We start from the raw sequence: 21,696 nt of genomic DNA on the forward strand, positions 1-21,696 counted from the left end.
CTTACCTTGGTAGTGTACTTTCCAGGTATGTACACATTGACAATGAGATTGATGCACACGTTGCCAGAGCTAGCTCAGTGTTTGGGAATCTCTGAAGAAAAGCTTGGGAGAGAAGAGATATTAGACTGACTACTAAACTGAAGGTCTACAGAGCTGTTGTACTGACCTCATTGTTGTGAAACATGGACCATCTACCTATGCCATGCCAGAAAACTGAATCACTTCCATTTGAATTTTCTTAGGAAGATTCTGAGGGTCTGGCAGGATAAGTTACCAGACACTGAGGTCCTTGCTCAAACTGAATTGTCAACTATGCAAACTATGTTTCAGAGAGCACAACTCCAATGGGCTAGCCCCATTGTTTGAGTACAGAATGTATGTATGCCAAAAAGATTGTTCTGTGGAGAACTTGGATGGGGCAGTGGTGATCACATTGTGGTCAGTAGTGATATAAGTATACTCTCTAGGTCTCTCTCAAGAACTTTGAATTTGATTGTGGTACATGGAAGACACTGGCACAGGACTTCTCAGCATGGCCTGCCCACATCAGAAAAGGTGCTATGCTCTATGAGTAAAGTAGAAATGAAACAGCACAAAGGAAATGTAGGATGTACCAATTCAGAGTAACCATCCCAAATGTTCCCAGAGACTATCTGTTCCTAATCTGTGGTAGAGCATTCAGAGCTCATTTTGTTCTCATCAGCCACAGTTATACACATTGAAATTTCACTTTATTATGGTGATGTCATTTTGGTCCTCTTTGAGAATGAAACAACCAACCAAGACATTATAAAATATCTAATAATATACTTGCCAGGACAAATTCAGGAAATGTAAAAACAAAATTAGAAGGAAAAATAAAACACCTTTTTATAAAAATAAAATCAGATTCATGTAATTTTAAAAATATTAATTGTTCGTGGGCAGGCAGAGCCAAAATAGTAAAATAGATAATTATACCTAAACTAATTTATATATCCATCATCATCCCTATTAAATTAACAAAAAGTTATTTTACTGAATTAGAAAAGAAAATCATTTGAAAGAACAAAAGGTGTGAGGGCAAGCAAGGAAGGATCTTGTGCTATTTTTATTTATACCAAACAGAATAATGGCTCAGAATAATGTGATTGAAGAGGATCTTTCCCATCTACTGCTGGACCTGGGAAAATTTGTCGGAAGCCCACACCTTTTGCAATGAGGTGCTGGTTCTTGAGGAATATTAGGCCCCCTGTCTCTAAAACAGCTATAAAGACTTTGAGGTGTGGTTTTACTTTGGTGCTGAGTTTTTGGAAGGTTTGTGTGCCATATGAGAGACTCTGGGTAGCCACTAAGCACCCCTCGCCTCCCCAGCTTTGAAAATCCAGATGTTTGTGCTTCCCTCTCTGGTAACTATGGTCAGATAGTTGGATCTAACTGTTGATTTGTGATATACGTATTAATTAGGGTCAGACACAGGAAGTCATGTCTATTGATTTTTGATTTCTCTGTATTTCCTCTGAAGTTCAGGGTGCTGACTCCCCTAAACTAGGTGAATGATATATGTGCTTGATTAAAGTGATTGCTGACCCCTCAAAGTTGCCTTTTTACGAATGCAAATCTGAGAACCTGTGATAGCAGGTCCCCTGCTGTATGTCAGGGTGCTTACTGATACAAAGGTTAAGAATGTAATGGAACTATTGAAATAAAAAGCAAAGAAAGGACATTTAGCAGTACCAGATATTTTGTATATTATATGGCAGCAGTTATCAAAACTATCTAGTACTGGCTAAAAAAATAAAAATATACATCAATGGAATAGAGTAGACATACAATTTATAGCCGCATATTAATATAGTATCCTTATATTTGACAATTGTATCCTTAAGATTTCTGGAATAAAAATGCATTATTTGGCAATTATTTGGGGGAAATAGAAAGCAGTATGACTGAAATTGTGCTCAGAAAAAAATCTTACATTATTTTCCAAAACAAGGTCAAAATGGATACATGAACTAGATATAAAGAGAGAGATCATTAAAAAAAATCAAAGAACAAGGAGCATATTGTTTATCAGACTTATGAATAAGTGAAAAATTCAGAAAAAAGAGATAGAGAGAAGAATGAGGTACAAAATGTATGATTTCCATCACATTAAATTTTTAAAAAAAAATTTATAACTGAAATAAATATAGTCAATATCAGAAGGAAAAAGAAGAAAATCCAGGAAAAATATATAGACGGCTTCTCAGATAAAATTTCTTGTCACAAATACATAAAAAACATTATCAAATCTTTGGTAATATGAGTCTTTCTCCAATTGACTCCAAATTTTCAAATGGTATGAACAGTCAGCTTTAAGATAGAAAAATCAAAATAATTTGTAGTCATAAGAAAAAAATGCTCTAAACTGTTATTTATTAAAGAAAAGCAAATTTAAATAGCATTGAAATATATTATACCTATCAGATTGGCTAAAATGATTGAGAAGTATAGTTAAGAAGAGTTCCAAACTCTACCATTCAAATGTGGTCTCAGACATATCCTTCCTATGATCCTGGGTAAGCCCTTTAACTGATGTTTCAGTTTACTTACTTGTACAATGGGGAAGTAATTGCATTTACATCACAGAATTGTGATTTACCTCATGAATTTACTCTCCCTTTTATGAACATTCTACATCCTGCCTACATCTTATAAAAATGCAATACCTTGACCAAAACTTGATTATGCAAATATTTTAAGTTGTGAGGGCAAGCAAAGTAGAATGTTTTGCTGATTTTGTTCATATCAGAAATATAATGCCTCTGAATAATGTGATTAAAGAGGATTTTTCCACCTTTTGTTGGGTCTGGGGAGATTTGTAGGAAGACCCCATACCTTTTGTTAATGAGGTACTGCTTCTCAAAGAATGCGATGCCCTCTGCCTCTAAAAAGTGAATAAAGACTCTGACGTGTAGTTTTACTTTGGGGCTTAGTTTTTGGAAGGTGTGTGTGCCAGATGAGAGACTCTGGGAAGCAGCTAAGTAGCCCCTGGCTTTTAAAACCCAGATGTTGGTGCTTCTCTTTCTGGTAACTATGGTCAGACAGTTGGACCTGTCTGTTGAATAAGGATGTATGTATTGCTGACTGTCAGATAGTTTAGGAGCACTGTCTTCTGATTTATATTTCTCTGTATTTTCTCTGAGGTTCAGAGTGCTGACTTTTTCCTCTGAATTTACTGAAAGATACATGTGCTTGATTAAAGTGATTGTTAACCCCTCAAAAGTTGCCTTTCCTTTTAGGGAAGCAGATCAAAGAAGCTGTGACAGCAGCCCCACCATGTATGTCAGGGTATTTAATGATACATAAGTCCAGGGTAGAAGAGGGTTGTCAAACAATTTTGCCACGTATTTGATCCCATGTAAACCACTGAAGGAACTAGTGAAAATATTTTAAAACAATCAATCCTATGTGGATGAAAAAATAGACTCCTTCTGCTTTCTCCTAGAAATAACAACTAGAACTCATAGGTTGAAGTGCCAGAAGCAGTTTCACAGCTCAGGAGCGATGTTCCAACTATTAGAAAATCCAAACATGCAACAGTCTATTTGGCTAAGTGGTGAATTACTCTTGATGAGCTAATAATGAACTATTCAGTGAAAATTAGCATGGCTATGTTAAGGAATTTCAAGGGCATTTTCCCCCCAAATAACCACTATGTCATATAAAACTTGAATTTCTATTCGTCTGATATCAGTCAGATGACGTTCTTCCCTAAACTTTTCTTTTCCAAAAGTGTATTCAGATTTGTTTTCCTTATCTGTCCAAACATCCAGACTTGTCACTGTGGTGTCATCCTCAACCCCTTAGTATTTTTTCTAGATGAGCTCTCCATTGGTAAATTTCCACAACTTTTTCATACACTCCTTTATCCCTGTTCACTAGATTGGGAACCTTAGTCTCCTTCAGAAGAAATGTGGGCTATTATTACCACCTGGCTATGACTAATTCTCAGAGTATCTCCATAATTCACTTTGTAAGGAGCCTAGAAATAGCACGATGAAGTTAACAATAACTGAAAACCATTAACAGCTATTTAACTTGTTAATATTTGCAAAGCACTTTCCAATTATCTCATTTTATCCTCAAAACAATTCTGGGATGTAGATAGTATTATTGTCCCATTATATAAGTAAATAAACTGAGACATAGGTTAAATGACTTGGCCTATCTGTGTCTGAGGGCAGATCTAAATGGTAGATTTGTTGACTCTTCTTGACTGCAGGTAGTCTTTTGATGCTTCTTAACTATAATTCTCAATCCAATATGCAAGGTAGCTGATCCCATACTGACACAGATAAAGGATCAATGATATTTCGTGATAAACATGAAAATTGATGAAGTTTGTATAGTGACTAACCCAAGAGTACATAGGATGTACTTATGTGTCCATGTATTTCCACAGTTCTGCAATCCAAGCCCAGCACCTTGGTTATGGTTTTGTGAAAGGAGACATTTTCTTGTTGGTCTGAGAAAAAAATATCCTGAAATATCACATTCAATTTTTAAATAAACTCCACTGGCACTCTTGGTCCACAGGAGTTACATGATGCAAATTTAAAAAATCATTATGTAAATACATGGCCAGGGAATTGATATGTAAAATGGAGATTAAAGATAAGCAATAAATAGCCTTCTTGGCAATGCTTAGATGCAATGTGTGTAAATAGGTAGAAATTTTTCTCCCACAGGGAAAAAAAAATTAATTCCTTACCTAGCAGATTCTAAATTTAAAATGGTTCCAGACAGTTGGGCAAATCCTTCTTAGTCTGGATCAAGATTCACATGAACAATGACATTGGCCACGGTCTATCAAGCCAGCAAAACAATCTCTAGGCAATCTCTTGCCAAGCTTCTCTGTAAATGGAATAATGTTCTATAGCCCCACCATTTAAAAACCCTTACACTGTATTTTCTTCAAAACAGAATGGGATGAAATCCTATCCAGTAATGCTGCATTAAAATATGTTCTTCCTTATTTATAACCTTGATTCTATGTTTCTAATCACAAATTTTATTTTAGAGTATTACTGTTCTTAAGTTCTTTTCTGAATTGTCATGTAGTTTTACATTTTGATATTACATGTATATATGTATATGTTTGTATATTTATGTGTGTGATCTTAGTTCTAAAAAATGTTCTCCAATAAATTAATATTGTCTTTGATTTCATTATTATCTGTTGCAATGAAGGTCATAATTCATTCATATTCTATTCATCCATATTCTCCCATAATTTTGCCATAAGAGTGCATATAATCTGAGGGAGGTCTTTATCACTTTTTCTTCCTGGAATTCCATATTTCATTCATCCATTTATTTATTCTCCTGTTATCATTTATGTTCACTACTCTAGGAGGAAACATGGTAGGGTAAAAAGTGAATTAGATCTGAATTGAAATTACGTGAATTTAAATTCTAGCTCCTAATGTTGATATAAATATATGCAATTCATGTGACTTTCTTAGGCTTCAGTTCTTTCATATGTAAAAGCAGGGAGCTGGATTTTATAGCTTCTTTGCTCTCTTCCATTTTTAGATTTATTGCCTTGTTCTGGTTCTCACTGAGGATCTGTTTTCAACGGTGTTTGAATATTTTATACACTCTTTTGGCAGGAATTTTGAATAAGACTTTTCTCTCTGGTAATCAGAAAGTCAGCAACCTTCAATCTCTCTACTTGATTCCTCCCTGTAAGACTTAGATGACTATTGAAAGAAGTGTGTGTATCAAATCCATCCATATTTGAGGCCCTAACAACTGGGCAAGCCTCAGCTCCTTCCATTCCTCCATGTTTCATTGAGCCCTAGACCCAAGATCTTCATATAATGATATTCCACCTTCATAAAGACAGACCTACTTGCTTTAATACTGACTGCAGTATTTACTCTTACCATACAAAGTGTAAATAACTAAATAACACATCATAACTAACAGAAGAAATGATAAAACATTAAAATATATAGCAACAGGTTCTGGACTGAACCTCTCTTAGAGACCATATGTTTTCTAGAAGTCATATAAAATGCTTTAACTGCGGATTTGTAAGAAAAACAGTTTGAATCTGTTTAGTTATCCATAGATTCACTTCTCATGAGAAGACAAAGGATAATACTCTAAACCAGGAGTAGGGAATCTGCAGCCTCCAGGTCACATGTGGCTTCCTAGGTCCTTGGCTGTGGCCTTTTCACTGAGTTAGAATTTTACAGAAAAAAAAAATCCTTTATTAAGGGGATTTGTTCTGTGAAGCTTGGATTAAGTTAAAGGGCCTCACTTGAGGACCTAGAGGGTCACATGTGACCTTGAGGCCACAGGTTCTCCTGTTTGAAACTTGTTCATTCAACAATGCCAGGGAGCATTGGGTGGGGGCACCTGAGACTTATAGTGTGGTTAAGGGAGTCAGGATCTTAGAGAACTCAGCAGAAGGAGGCAATTAAAAAGTCCTATGGACCTATCATTCTTGTTCTTGTTTGACTGGGTCATTGTTATGTCTGTCCTTCTTTTCAAAGAGGACCATGACATCAGCAAAATGATGACATGACTTGCAGTTCACTTTGATTTGAATGAAGGAGGGCTGTGAAAGGTCATCAGCCTCACTTTCTCCTCCAGGGCCCTCTGAATGCAGTGACCAGATATTCATCAGGATGACTGGAGATAGGCCAGGATACACTGGGGACCCTGGCCCTTTTAGGTGAAGGCCTTGTCAGGTTCTCACTTAAAGTGAGATAACACCTACTCAGTGAATAGGTCTCTTTAAGAAGTGAGTCAAGGGATGGCCCCTTTAATTAGAAAAAAAGGAAAAAGAAATCAAGTTGGGAAGGGAAGACCCTCAGGCTTGCTGTTCCAAAGTGAAAGAGTTACCATTGACATTCACTGTAAGCCAAGAGGGCCCAAAATACAGCTATTAAGTGGAGCTTGGTCAGAGACCTATTGTGATGCAACCTATGAGCTATGTGGTGCAACCTAAGGAGACTCATTTGAACTAACACAGAAGTAAACAGAACCAGAAAAAAATGACAACAATTACCACAAAGTACATGGAAACAACAAAACGACAGAAGCTAAATGCTATATAATTGCAAAGACCACGCCTGGCTATGAAGAAGATCTTATTGGTTGACTGGTCATATCAGCAACCACTGAGCAGCCCTGTTTAGAGCTACCTCATAACAAAGAATCATAAGACAAAAACAAAAAACAAAAAACAAAACAAGCTCATGAAGTAAAGAAAAAAAGATGTCAACTGAATTTGATGTGCAGAGTAGTGGAGAACTAAAACTCAATTCCTGAGGGGTCAGTAACAAAAATAAATATAAGGATAAAAAATGAAATTGATTAAAGGATATATTATGGAAAATGGGAGGGAAGATGAGCTACATGTTTAAACATAATTTCAGGTTACAAAACAAAGTTATTTATAAACATGGAAAGAATAGGAAGAGCTGAGTGCAATTGAAATACCTTTAATAGTAAACCAGCATTTACTAAATAGGTATATATGCCATACCCAGTGTGAAGCAATTTGAATACAGATGCAAGCAGAAATAAATGTAATTCCTGTATTTTACAATTTAATGTGAAAAGACAGTGCCTAACAGGGAGCAGCAGTCTTTAGGGCATAGAGGTAGATTTCTGCTTCAGAGCCATCATAGACAAAACCCTAAGGAAAGTCAAAGGCACAGCTTGGAGATAAATGAAAAAAAAAAAAGGTGACTTGGGACTCAACCTTACAATAATGGTTCTGCGAGGAACAAGTGAAAAGAAAAGAAAGAGACGCATAAGAAGCAGGAGATACTTAAAATGTTAAAGTAGGTCAGGGAGAGAGAAGGTTTCCAGAGTAAATAAATTTCTGTGATGTGGAAGCCAAAATCCTAGGGAGATTCCATCTAAATTGATCAAAAGGTAGCACCACCACCACAACACACACATGCCACAAAGTATGGTTTTTGAATAAACTTAAATCAGTTAGAACTCAGATAAAAAGAAGAAGAGGGAAAAGGAATAGATTCAGGGATCAGTAATAAATAGGGCAATTTTAAGCTCCAGGAGAGAATAATGTAAAGATTGGGAAAATAAAAACTAAAAATGTGAAACAAACAGGCAGAAAGGAGTACAGAAAAGAAAGAAAAAATGAAAGGCCAGAATTGGAGAAAATAATTAACTAATATAATGGTGAGTGTAAATGGACAAACACCCATAAAGTAGAAGAGGTTAGTAGAATGCATTATAAAGGAAAATCAAAGAATATTCTATTTATAAGAAACACAAATGAAATATCAGGAATCTGAGACAAGTAAAATAATGAGTTTGAGAAAATATCTTTTGCTTCACTTGAATGCACTTCACTTGAACCCCAAAAGTTAGGAATGACATGCATTATTTAAATCAAAACAACAATAACAAGTTTAGACTTTAAAAAGACAAAGGGAAACTGTAATTTGAAGAAACATAATATAGGTAGCACACTGGTCCCAATGTTTTGTATGTACCCAGTGGGGTAGCTTCTACACACCTCAAGAGAGAAATAAAGTAATTACCTGGAAAAAATGACAGGGGGATTATAATAAGAAGCCTCAAGTTACCACTAGAATACTTATTTAGAAAAAAAATGACTGGCAGTTATTGAATGGAAAAATAAAGGAATACACACATACAGACAGACAGATAAATACAGAGAAATATAGATAGATAGATGATAGATAGATAGATAGATAGATAGATAGATAGATAGATAGATAGATAGATAGATGATAGATAGATGGATAGGCAAATAAATAGACAGATTTGCAAAATATGATTGATCTCTCGAATTATTGAATAGAAAAAAGGAATACCTATCTATCAAACATTATCTCTACCTATCTAGAAAAAAACATAAATAGATGTCTTTGCAGCATTCTCTCTCTCTCTCTCTCTCTCTCTCTCTCTCTCTCTTCTCTCTTTCTCTTCCCCCTCCTACTCTTCTCTCTCTCTCCCCCATCTCATTTATGATGCCCAAAGACTCAAGTAAAAAAAAAATTGAAAGAATTAGTAGCTTTAGGAAACTTTAAGAATATGAAATAAGTTCACACATGTAATCAGTATTTCTGCACATTTTGAATAAACCTCAGAAGAAAATTTAAAAAAAGAGAAATTCCATTTAAAATTACTATATAAAATGCCAAATAGTTTTGGGGTAATTACCAATGTACAAACTTTAAGTCAATTTCAAACCACTGTTTTCAGGAAAAAAATCTAGATAACTGAAAAAAAAATTCATGAATGGAATGAGTCATTATAGTAAAATGGATAATACTTTAAAAAACTTATTCAGTCATATCATTCAGACTACAAAAGACCTATTTTATATTACCAGAAAATGATAGCTGTATATGTATGTGTGTATATGTGTATATATATGTGTGTGTGTCTATGTGTGTGTGCACATGTGTATATATAATTTTATGTATGTGTGTATAAGCATATATATGTGTATATGTATATTTATACATTTGTGCGTGTGTATGCAATAAGAGACAAATGCCTCAAACAAAATAATAAAACTTCCACAAAGCAGTAATTTTTGAAAAATGATTTTATACTGGCCAAAAATAGGGAGATCAATCAGTCAAATGAATATGCTGTATATCAAAAAAAGTAAATGTGTGTATATATATACAGAGAGAGACAGATACATACAAACACACACATCTGTGTGTATGCGTGATTATGCATATCCACACACACATTCATACATATATGTATACATATGTGTGTGTGTATAATTGTAGCCATCTCTAGAGCAGAGGGGGAGGGAAGATAAGAAATTTATATGAGTTTTTTTGTCGATTTGAAAGAAATAAATTGTACATTGCAAATTTACAGTTACATATGCAATCATCTGTTTTATTGCTTGCTTTATTCAATAAATTATAAATTATGTGTGTATACACACCTATGTATATATGTATGTGTATGTATATGCATGTGTGTATGTATATATGCATGTGTGCACATGTGTGTATATATGTATGTGTATGTATATGTGTGTGTAAATATATCAAGACTCTAGCATTAAAGAGAAAGACCTTAGGTATTCTACATAAAGATTTATTATTTGACAAAAAGTATTGTGGAAATTAATAGTAATATAGAAAAGAAAACTGATTCAATTTAAAATCTCATACTTTTTTTTTTAACAAGATAAACTCCAAATTAAATCTTTACCAAGATAGAAACATCACATCATGAGGAAATTAAAGACACAGGGAAAAGACATATACTTCCAGTCTACAAATACATGATGAGTTCAAGACCAAACAAGGGATAAAATGGAACATATAAGATAATTAAGTTTACATATTTTTTTCAAAATTACACAAAATACAATGAAGCTTCGATTTCATGGGAAAAAATTGATAAAAAAAACAAATTTGTAGCAAGTTTTTATGGTAAGGAGCTCAACAAAAAAATGTAAGGAACTGATTCCATTTTCTAAGACCAAATGTCATTCCCTAATTGATAGATTACCAAGTGGTATAAATTAGGCAGTTTTTGAGGCAAGAAAAGCAAATTATCTACAACATAAAAAAAGTTTGTCTCTGTTTTCCCATCTCTAAAATAAAGATAATAATAACACAGGACTCTTAGGGTTGTTATGTGAAATGAGATGAAAATTAGAAGATGCTAAAGATTATGTCTGACAGTGTATAAAATTTACCTGTTCTTATCGCTGCTGCAGCTTCTACCACTACCACCACTACAACCACCAATGTTACTATGACTACTACTACTACTGCATATATAAAATCAAATAAAATTCTGATATTCTACCTTACACATGTCAAATTTTCCCTAAGAGTGAGATGTACAATGAAGATTTTATAAGAAAGAATTTTCATTTTTTTCATGTGTTTTTTTTTTCATTTAGCTCTAAAACATGCTTATCTTTCAGGGATTCTAGAGGATAGGGAGACTTGGAAGGATTCTGTGGGATAGATGCTTATTGGAATGTATATGATTGTCTATCCATGTAAATTCTAGTTATTGTTTGCATTTTTTAGGAGGGAAGCTTGTCATGAATGTGTTTATGAACTGTTTGAGTGTTTCTAGAATCAGGTAAGATTTTGGAATTTTGTGCAGTTTCTCTAAGTTGACATAAATGTGTCAAAATCAATACAACATTGAGTGTCTCTGCAGGATTTGGAGAATCAGCCATTCATAGTTGAAATATATTAGATGCTAAACATAAGTTTGCTTTTATTGGTTTTTCCCTGATTAAGTCAAGTGGTAGCACAAAGCAAAAGTAAGAGTGATTAATCCTTTAAGTTCAGTCAGTTAATTAAAAATAATAAGCACCTGCTATGTAACAACCACTGTGCTAAGCACTGGGGATACTGAGAAAGTTAAAAAGCAGCCTCTACTCTCAAAGATCCCTTATTCTAATGGGAAAAACAACACTCAAATACATACAAACAAGATGAATGAAGGACAAATTAAAAATTAACAGCTGATGCCATGATATGGAATTAATGATAACTTAGAAAAAATGCTTCACATGGAAAATGGGATTTTATCTGCCACCTGAAGGAAGCCATGGAACCCACAGGGAGGGAAATATTCTTGACATAGAGGATAACTACTGATAATGTCCAGTCAGGACATAGAGTGTCCTGTTCTAGGAACAACAATGAAGTCAGTTGCAATGGATTTCTGACTATTTTCTAATTGTTTATGTAAGGTGTAAGAAGATTCTAAATGTTGGGGGAGTAGGTAATTGAAGAATTTTACTGCTAAACAGATGATGTTAAATTTGACTTTGTAGATGCTAGGAAGCAACTGGAGTTCATTAATAAGTTTACATGGTCAGACTTGTGCTTTAGGAAGATCAGTCTAACAAATACGAGGAGAATGGACTGGAGTGAAAAAAACAAGAACAGAAAACCAAACGGCCTGGCAGATCAAACTAAAGGTTATTCCAATAGTACAATTCTAAGATTGTAAGACCCTATTGTATCAGTAAGCACCCCTAAAATACACAGAGGGACCTGCTATCACAGATTCTTAGATCTGCATTCATAATAGGAAATGCAACTTTTGAGGGGTTAACAATCACTTTAGTCAAGCACATGTGTCATTCTTTTAACCAATACATGTATCATTCACCTTGTTCAGGTGAGTCAACATCCTGACTTTCAAAGAAAACAGAGAAACTAAAAGTCAACAGACATAGTTTCCTCTGCCTGAATTCAAAAGACTATTCCAACTGTTTGACCATAATTCCAAAGAGGGAAGTATGACATTTGAGTCTCAAAGACAGGGGCTCCTTAGCAGCTTCCCAAAGTCCTCATCTAGCCAAACAAAAACTTCCAGTCAGTAAGTCGCAAAGTAATCAACAGACATGACTTCCTCTTTCTGCCCATAATTCAACAGACAGGTACAGCTGTCTGACCACAGTTACCAGAAAGGAACACAAAGCTGGGAGGGGGCTCCTTAGTGGCTTCCCAGAGTCCTCCTCTGGCAGTAAAAACTTATAACAAAAACTCTTCCAAAATAAAACCTCACCCTCAGAGTATTTATACCATTTTAGAGGCAGAGAGCCTTCCAACCGTTGAGAATCAGTGCTTCTAGTTGTACGTGTTCCTACAAATCTTCTCTAATCAAACTCCCTTAATGGACAGACCCATTAATGGGTGGGGAAGATCTTTGTTCACATTAACAATACAAATACATATACTGTTTCTAGTTAAAAAATTCTTGTTTCTGTACTTTACTCCTAGTAAAGACTCTTGATTGATAAAGGCAAGATTCAATCAGGCACTTGATTATACTGCAAGAAAAAACAGCAAAACATCCTGTTTTGATTGTCATTACACCTGTGCCAAGATGGTACCAGAGACATAGCAGAGAAGGTGACTTACATGAGATACATTATAAAAGTAAAATCGAATAGCCTTGGAAACAGACTGGATATGTGGTTAGAATGTGAGAGACAATGATGAATCAAGGATGACATGTGAGATGTGAATCTGGGGGATTGGGTGGATTGTGGTAGCCTCAACTACAGCAGAGAAGTTTATAAGGGAGTTGTGGAATGGTTCCATTTTAGACATATTTAATTTTAGATGTGTATGCAACACCCAGTTTAAGATATCAAATAGACAGTTTTGTTGTTGTTTGGCTATTTTGTTTCAGTCATGTCCAACTCTTTGTGACCCCATTTACCATTTTCTTGGAAAAATATTGAAGTAGTTTGCCATTTTATTCTTCAGTTCAATTTATAGATGAGAACTGACACACACATATCTATATCTATATCATCTATATCTATATCTACAACTATCTATCAATCTATAATTTTAGAGAGTTTTGAGTTGATGACTACCTATCATGGATAGTTAGCATATATGTATGGATCAAGTGAACATTTCCTGAGGATAGTGGACTCATGGACATATTTTTAGCTAGTACTGAAGCATCCAGAATTGATGAAGAGATTGAAAATAAGTGAGATTATGGACAAATTAGAGCAAACTGCTGGAGCATATGGGATGGGATCATTTATTTGTTCATGTAGAGGAGTCTGCTTTAATAAAAAGGTCATCTCTTAATAAAATGGTCATCTTTTAATATAATACAGGAATTAAGGATGAGATAATTGGGAAAAGGATTGGAGGGTTTTGAGATGAGGAAGAAGGAAGAAGAGGGGACTTTTGGCAAAGGGTTTCATTTTTTTCAGTAAAATATGAAGCAAAGTTTAATGATGAGAATATAGAGGAAAATAAATCCATGGGAGATCTGACAAGAGGTAACATTTGAAAGAGAATCTTGTGAATGTCTAGACCTAATATTTGTGAGTAGATGCTTGGTCATGGTGGGGAGTAGTTGCTCATATTAAAGCAAAATATACATACAATTTAGAGGGAGGGAGGAGGACATGAAATTATGTCTTCCCTTTGATCCATGATTAATATTGAGGGTACCTTTTTTGACAGGGTCATAAAATCCTTACTGATTCCAGAAAACATCCTGTCTTCCTGAAGGGTCTTTGCATAGAATGTCCATGACTTTAACATGCCCCCTGCAGCTACTTTTTTAACTGACAAAATTTCATGGACTGGGCATAAATGCAACTAGGTCAAATTCCAAGAGAGAAAGAAAAAAAAAAAAAACATGATAAGTAGTTGTTGAATTGTTGAATTTTGGAGAATACTTCTCAGCATTTAGTCCACTGAGAACAAGCTGGTTTACAAATCTATGGCCACCCTTCTCTTCCAACAACCGGGCATTTAAGAAAACGTTAAGTTAGGTGGGAGGTATACATGGGAAAACAAGCAAACAAATTATAAGACTGTCTCTTGAATTTTTTTTTTAATCTATACTATAATGTCTTGTCAGTCTCTTTCTGAAAACTGTAGATGGGTTTTAGATCTGGACTAATGAATTTATCTTTCTTCCATGTTCAGTCATCTATATATTGAGAGTGCTAATTTCATATTTATTTCATACTTTTCCCCTTTAACTCTTGTTAAAGCAAACTAATAACAAAGAGTCACTATATATGAATTGTTGAACAGAAAATGAATAATGACTTTAAAATATACATTACTAAAGAAAAAATGGTTCTTTTTTTAAAAAAAGTCTTATGTTGATCAGAATATTAGAAGCCACAGAATTAAAAACAATTAAAAATAACAAAAAAGAAAGCAGACAAGGTACCACTATGCCTATGGGGGGGGGGGGGAGGTTAACAAGAAAGTAAAGGAAAAGAATAATTGTGAAAAATTAAAGAATTTCTGGATATGTGAAATTGAAATGCATTTGTGCTAATAAAATCAATGCAACCGCGATAAGAATTTGAGAGACAATGTAGTTTTCCTCAATATGTTTGTATGTTTTATGCTCCCTAACTGATTTGTGAGTTCCCTGAAAGCAGAGATTGTCTTTTTTTGTTTACTTGTTTCCCTAGTACTTAGTAAAGGCCTTTGCACATAGTAAGTACTTTATAAATGCTGAATGATTATCAATATCTCTTTTTAGAAAATGAGAGAACTTGTATACATAACTATTTGGTGAGTGTTCAGAAGATATGAATAAATATTTCTCAGATAAAAACGCAAATATTTAATCATCTTATGCTCTAAATTATTAGTAATTCTAAAGTTTTGTTTCATTGAAAAAGATGGCCAAAAGTTTGAATAGTCAATAAAGAAAGGGTTGTAGAAAGACAGAAATATTAAATTATTTTTGGCTGAAAGTACTTGATTTATTTTAAATCTTGGATTAATATGTTATAATAAAATGATTCAAACATTTACTTAAAAACTAAATTTATTTGGTGCTACTTGGTCATAATGACTGTCAACTGAAAAAATGATTTCACAAATTTATATATATATATATTTATATAAATATGTATAATACATATATGTGTGTATGTGCTTGCATATGATTAGTACAGAAGAAGTTTATTGGCTGTGCTTATTAAATCATTTACAATACTACTGACCAATTTTACAATGCTTTCACTGAAATTTGTCTATTTAATTTTTATCTTCCTTAATACTACCCAACTGGCTTTTCAAACTAAACTGAAGTTGTTGCAGCTCTTAATAAGTATTTTCAAAAGCAATTGAAAATCTTCATTTGGATTAAAACCAGTTTATTTGTCCTATTTGCATGTTTGACTTTTTAAATAATTGAGTGCCCCAAAATTTCTTCACAATGACATACTTATCGTGCTTTCACCAACCCAGAGAAGAATGATTATGTATTGAGGAGAGTGCTGTCCATAGTGTTAGAGCCTGCAGAAAGGTCATGAAGAATGCAGATTTGGAAGAGACCATCAAACATGACAATTAAGAGATCATTGCTATCTCTGGAGCTGGTAATTTAGTGTAAATGAAGATTTAAGGAAAAAAATGATAATATTAAGAAACTAGAAAAATAGAATTATGATGGTGCCCTGGTTGGAGAAGTTTAAAAGAAAAATGTTTAGTGGAGAAAGATGGCAATGATATGTCCGATTCCCAACACAACCTCATCCATACCTGCTCATATTTTGCTGCTTACTCTTTTCCGTTAGGGAAATAGAAATATGAACATCATAGGTGTGTGTGTGTGTGTGTGTGTGTTTATAAGTGGGAATTGGAAGGGAGGTTTAACTTGTTACACTCCTGGTGTGCAGAACACATCTCCTGAAGGAAAACTAAATATGGACAGATAGACCATGAGAAACTCAGGGTGAGTGATAATGAATTATTACTGTCCTGAAAGACTTGAAGACTGGCAACTAGGAGGCCAGAAGTGTAAGGAGGTAAAAACCGTAGTGGGAGTATAGGAAATGGCCAATCTTCCCACTTAGCAGTTAATAAATCACACAAAGCTTAGATCCCTTTGATGTTAAGTCATAGAACTACCATCTTACTAGATTATATTCCGCACTCTGGAGGTCATTTCCCTAGCAATTATTTAACTTCAAAAGTTACATATCAGTTAAAGTATATGTGTCAATGAGTTCCTCTCAATGATTCAATCATAAATCAAGAACAGTCTTACCCCCACCTCCGGAACTATGCAAGATTCTTGAAAAAATGGAATGAATGAATAACAATACAGTTATTTACATAATATGTCACACATAGTGGATAGAGGGACCTGGAGACAAGAAGACTTAAATACAGACCTGTCCTCAAATACCTACTATGTGACCCTTGGCAAGTCATTTAACTGTTTGCTTTGGTTTCCTTATCTATCCTTATCCATCAAATGAGTAAGGTACCATATCCTACCGCCCAGGGTTATAGTGAAGATCAAATGAGATAATAGTTGTAAAGCACAATGAAAACCTTAAAGTGCCATATAAATTCTATCATCATCACTTATCATCATCTTATAATGTAATGTCACTATGTTATAGACAGCACAAAATGGCAATGAAGACTTTACATTCAAATGGAGAAGAAAATGTATAAAGGGAATGGTGACCATTAAGGCACATTACTGACTGGAGATTTGCAAGGTATGTGAGTGGATCAACAGAGGACCTGACTGAGCTTCCATTTCATATTAACCCTGGCACTATTGATTTCAAAATTTGTAAAGCATGATGGGGCAGAAGGGTAGATAACAAAAGCCAAGAATTTGCCCAGAAGACATTAGGGTTAATAAATAGAAGCATAACAGAGATGAGTAAACCATAATGGGATATTCTAGTCAATCTTGGTCATGACATCAGCGATGACAAAGTTGGAATCTCAGAGGTGAAAAATGGATCAACCATACTATATCATATCGTATCGTATCCTATTTTATCACATCATATCACGTCATTCAATATCATGTCGTATCAAATCATTGGATTGCTTTATACTGTACTATGTTGTAATGGATTGTATTGTATCGTATTCTATTCTATCATGACATCACATCACATTGCAGTATATCATAAAATAATGTGGTATAGGAGAACGCCTGTTTTATTACTTTCTATCGCAGCACATTTTTTTCATATCACATTATATTGCATTTTATCCATATTCTTGGCTCTGATCTGGTCACCATGGTGACTGATGAAATGTTGGGCTATAAAGTGGCGTATGACCGAGTCACCGAAATATTCTGGGTGATATAAGGCACTCTCCAATGTAAATGGCAGTAAATGTATTCTACAATTTCAAGATCGTGAATATCAAGCAAAGAACAAAGGAAGGAGCCATGTGCTTGCCAAACATCTGTGTTACTGCCATGGAGGATTCCCAGCTCACAGCCTGATTGTAAGAGGAATCATCATTGTGCATGGTAATGTTCATTTAATTCTTTGTTTATTAGTAATACATTAAGCATCAAACCTCAGAAAAAATAAAGATCCTCCTAAAAGGGGACTTAAAATCAATATAAAGAGGTCAACTGAACTAGACACACAGGGAAAATGTAGCCAACATAGAATGCCATTGCCCACATTACAATGCACAGTTGAATGGAAAGCCCAAATATCTGGTTCATGAATTAACATTTTTTTTTTGGTAGAAATTAAGCTGGACAATGAACTGGGATAAGAATTACATATGAAGAGTAGAACAGTACAGATTGACTTTGGCAGTTTGTACACTAATATTAATGATATCCTTTATACTCTAGCCCTAAGCAGAACCTAATAGTGGACAAATTTCAGGCTTGGGATTTGACATGGAGTTCATCAAGAAAGGATGAGGGTTAAAGAGAGAAGCCAGAAGCGGGCCATTTTTCCCTAGGATAACTCTAATTGTTAGGAAGGCTTACCTACTTGTATTCTAGATTAAGAACTAGTTTACATTCTTACAACATTTGTGTATTATTTCTAGTCTAATCTCTAGCAGGAGTTTGCAACATTGCTACATGAATTTATTTTCTTTGTATCTATGTACCTATCTATGGCCTACCTATGGATTCATTTATTTATATTTCTTTTATAACTGTATTTCAATGTGATTAATTTACTTTTCAATTCCTTATAGACTATAGTACTCAGCTAGATGGCAGAATAGAGTGTTGACCCTTGTAGTAAGAAAGATTTGACTTTAAATGTAGCTTCAGATACATATTAGCTGTATGACCTTGGGCAAATCATTTAATCTGTTTGTTTCAATTTTCTCAAATTTAAAATGTGGATAATAGTAGTACTGACCACCAAGAATTTTTGAATATTAAATAAAATTATTTATAAAGTGTTTAGCACATTGTGTGATACATAGGAGGCAATATACAAATGCTAGTTTATTATCCCCATCATCATCAATCATCATCATCATCATCATCATTTTCCTCCCCTAGGCTCGAAAAGATTGCCAAAGTGGTTCATGTCAGATACACACAACGACAACTTCTCTCTCTCTCTCTCTCTCTCTCTCTCTCTCTCTCTCTCTCTCTCTCTCTCTCTCTCTCTCTCTTCTGACTTTTTCTCTCCCTCTCTCATGCCCTCTTACCCACAAATGTTTCAGAACTTCTACTCTACGGCCAAGTAGAACACACACTCCTTTTTCATATAATAACTATTCATGTAATTGAAGTCAAGTATCATCCCTTCCTACTTCAACCCCACTCAGATAATCTCAATCACTCTCTAAAAATGTGAATTCACATCCTGGCTCAGACATCACTATAAGCATGACCCCTGACAAGTCATTCAACTTCTTTCACCCTCAGTTTCTTTATTTGTAAAATAGAAACTATATAGTTCAAAGGGTTGTTATGAAGAATGAATGAGGTAAATCAAGGCAAGTTCAGTCAAGAAGGATTTAATAAATTATTTTTAATATACCAGGTACTGTTAGAGATTCAAAGAAAGGCAAAAAACAATCCATGCCTTCAAAGGAACTCAAAATCTATTGGAGAAGACAACATGGAAAACCTCTGTACAAACTATATATACAGAATAAAATGGAGATAATTAATTGAATAAAGAAGTGAGCATTAAAGGGGAAAAAGTGCTTTCAGGAGGTAGTATTTTGGTGGAGACTTGAAGTAAGCGGTATAGATGAGGAAGGAGAAAATTCTACAAATAGGGAACAGCCAATGAAATTACTGATCAAAGGGAAATGGAGTGTGATTTGTGAGGGATAAGCAAGGACATCAGTGGCACTAGACCATAGAATACTTGCATGGGAGTCAGGCATAAGAAGAGTACAAAGGCAGAAAGGGACCAGGTGATGTTAACATTTGTACAATTTCCAACCTTTAAGTGCATTATGAAAATCATGGTTAGTTATTACGATCTCTATTAGTAATGCTAAAGGAATTCTGTTGTTGTTTTGTTTCATTTTACATCTAAGTGGTGCAGAGAATGAAACACTGCAATTGGAGTCAAGGAGATGTGTGTTAAAATCTAGTCTCACACACTTACTGGCTGTGTGATACTGGGACAATAACAACGTCTGCCTGCGTTGGTTTCTTCATGTGTAAAGTGGGAATATGAAAGGCTCCTACCTCCCAGGGTAGTTGTGAAGATAATATGAGATATTTATGAAGCTTGTAGAACAGTGCCTGGCATACAGTAAGTGGTAATTTCCTCCCCCTGTTCTAGTACATTTGTCTAGTCAGCAATGGAATTTCATCAAAGGAATTATTTGTAGAAGAGGAAAATTCTTCATAAAATACCTGTCCCTAAAATGTGTCTGCTCATTTTCTCCTCTAACCTAATCCTTACTGTAAGTTCTTTGTGAATTGGCAGAAATTATGCGTTAAGGTAGTGAGTACCAGTTGGAGATGATGCTGCAAATGTTGAGATATTTTGTTGTTATTTTTGTTAGTTTTTTAAATTGTTTAAATATGACTAAATTTCCTTTAGAATAATCCATTTTTAATTTTGTTTCATGATCCTTAATATCTTTCTTGGTTATGACGTTTTACATTTCCCAGGATATTTTGTTCCATTCTATCAGCTTTTACAAAGGAAAATTTCTTCCAAAAGAGGGTGACATCTCAGGAAAACAAGTGCAGTGCATGCTCTGGATTAGCTCTCTAAATCTTCATTTCCATAAGTGGATTGGCTTGCTGCATGACATCTATTTCTTTTATTAAGGGTGTGTAGTAACTATGAGGTTTTGTTCTGTGTGTGTGTGTGTGTGTCTGTGTGCATGTGCACGTGTGCTCATGTGCACATGCATAGGTCAGGACCCCCAATCCAGGGTGTTCAATTAACCTTTTAAGATCTCCCCCAAATAAATCAAACTCTTTATCTGATAGCACTTATCGTTTACAAAAGAGTACTTAATTAAACACATCCTCCACTTGGGGAGAAGCCACCTTCCTCTCTGCACACCAACTCACTAGGGAGTATGGGCTCAGTATTGATGTCATAGGGGGAAAATTATTCTTTCCTCCTTCTATCAAGGGAAGTATCATGAAACATAACAGCAAATCAAAATTCCAAGACAAATGTCCTTAGAATTCAGGGAGAGAGCAAAAGTCTCAATGATCGTTGTGGGAGGTGACCAAGATTCTGAAATATTGGTGCCTATATACTGAAGATAAATCTGGGGATAAATTGGGGGATAAAAAGAGATGTGGCTTTTGGTGAGTGAATCATAACATCTGCTAGATTCGTGGTTTTTTCTAATTATTCTTGCTATGTGTTGAGTTCCATTTATTTCTTTTTTTTTATACAACATGAGGAAGGATTATATGCCATCAGTACCCTCTTAATTGTGTTGTCTTCAGACAAAGCCATAGTCACCCTGCCTTAGTTAAAGTTCCATTTGATTCTCCCAAAAAAGTCTCTGTGGACTTGAAGCTATTTTTTTTTGCTTGGGCATTTGTTTGTTTTAATGAGAGTTCTTCAAAAGGGGAAACTAGGTCTTCTAACACACAGCTTCTCATTGGCATAATAAAAGAAAAACTTGGTCATGAATGTTTCTAAGCACATCATCACTTTTCATGTGTCATTTTGTGCAATTAAGAAGGTCTATAAGAATACAAGGACTTTTTTTCAGTTTCTTTTGAATGCAGTTCATTTGGACAGAGTAATTTAATAAATCGTTAAGGCCTGGCAGAGTGGCACAGTGCATTGACTTTTACCTTAATAAGCAAGACCATTGCTTAAATTCATCTCAGACAAGGTCTGGCTGGGAGATGCTAAGCAAGGCCCTTTCCTTCTCAGTTGTCTAGGTAATTGTCCAAACCCATCAGATTGCAAAATCAGAATTTCTTTGGAACAGAGTTTCC

The sequence above is a fragment of the Notamacropus eugenii genome, chromosome 1 (genome assembly GCF_028372415.1).
Source record: "Notamacropus eugenii isolate mMacEug1 chromosome 1, mMacEug1.pri_v2, whole genome shotgun sequence".
NCBI lineage: Eukaryota > Metazoa > Chordata > Mammalia > Diprotodontia > Macropodidae > Notamacropus > Notamacropus eugenii.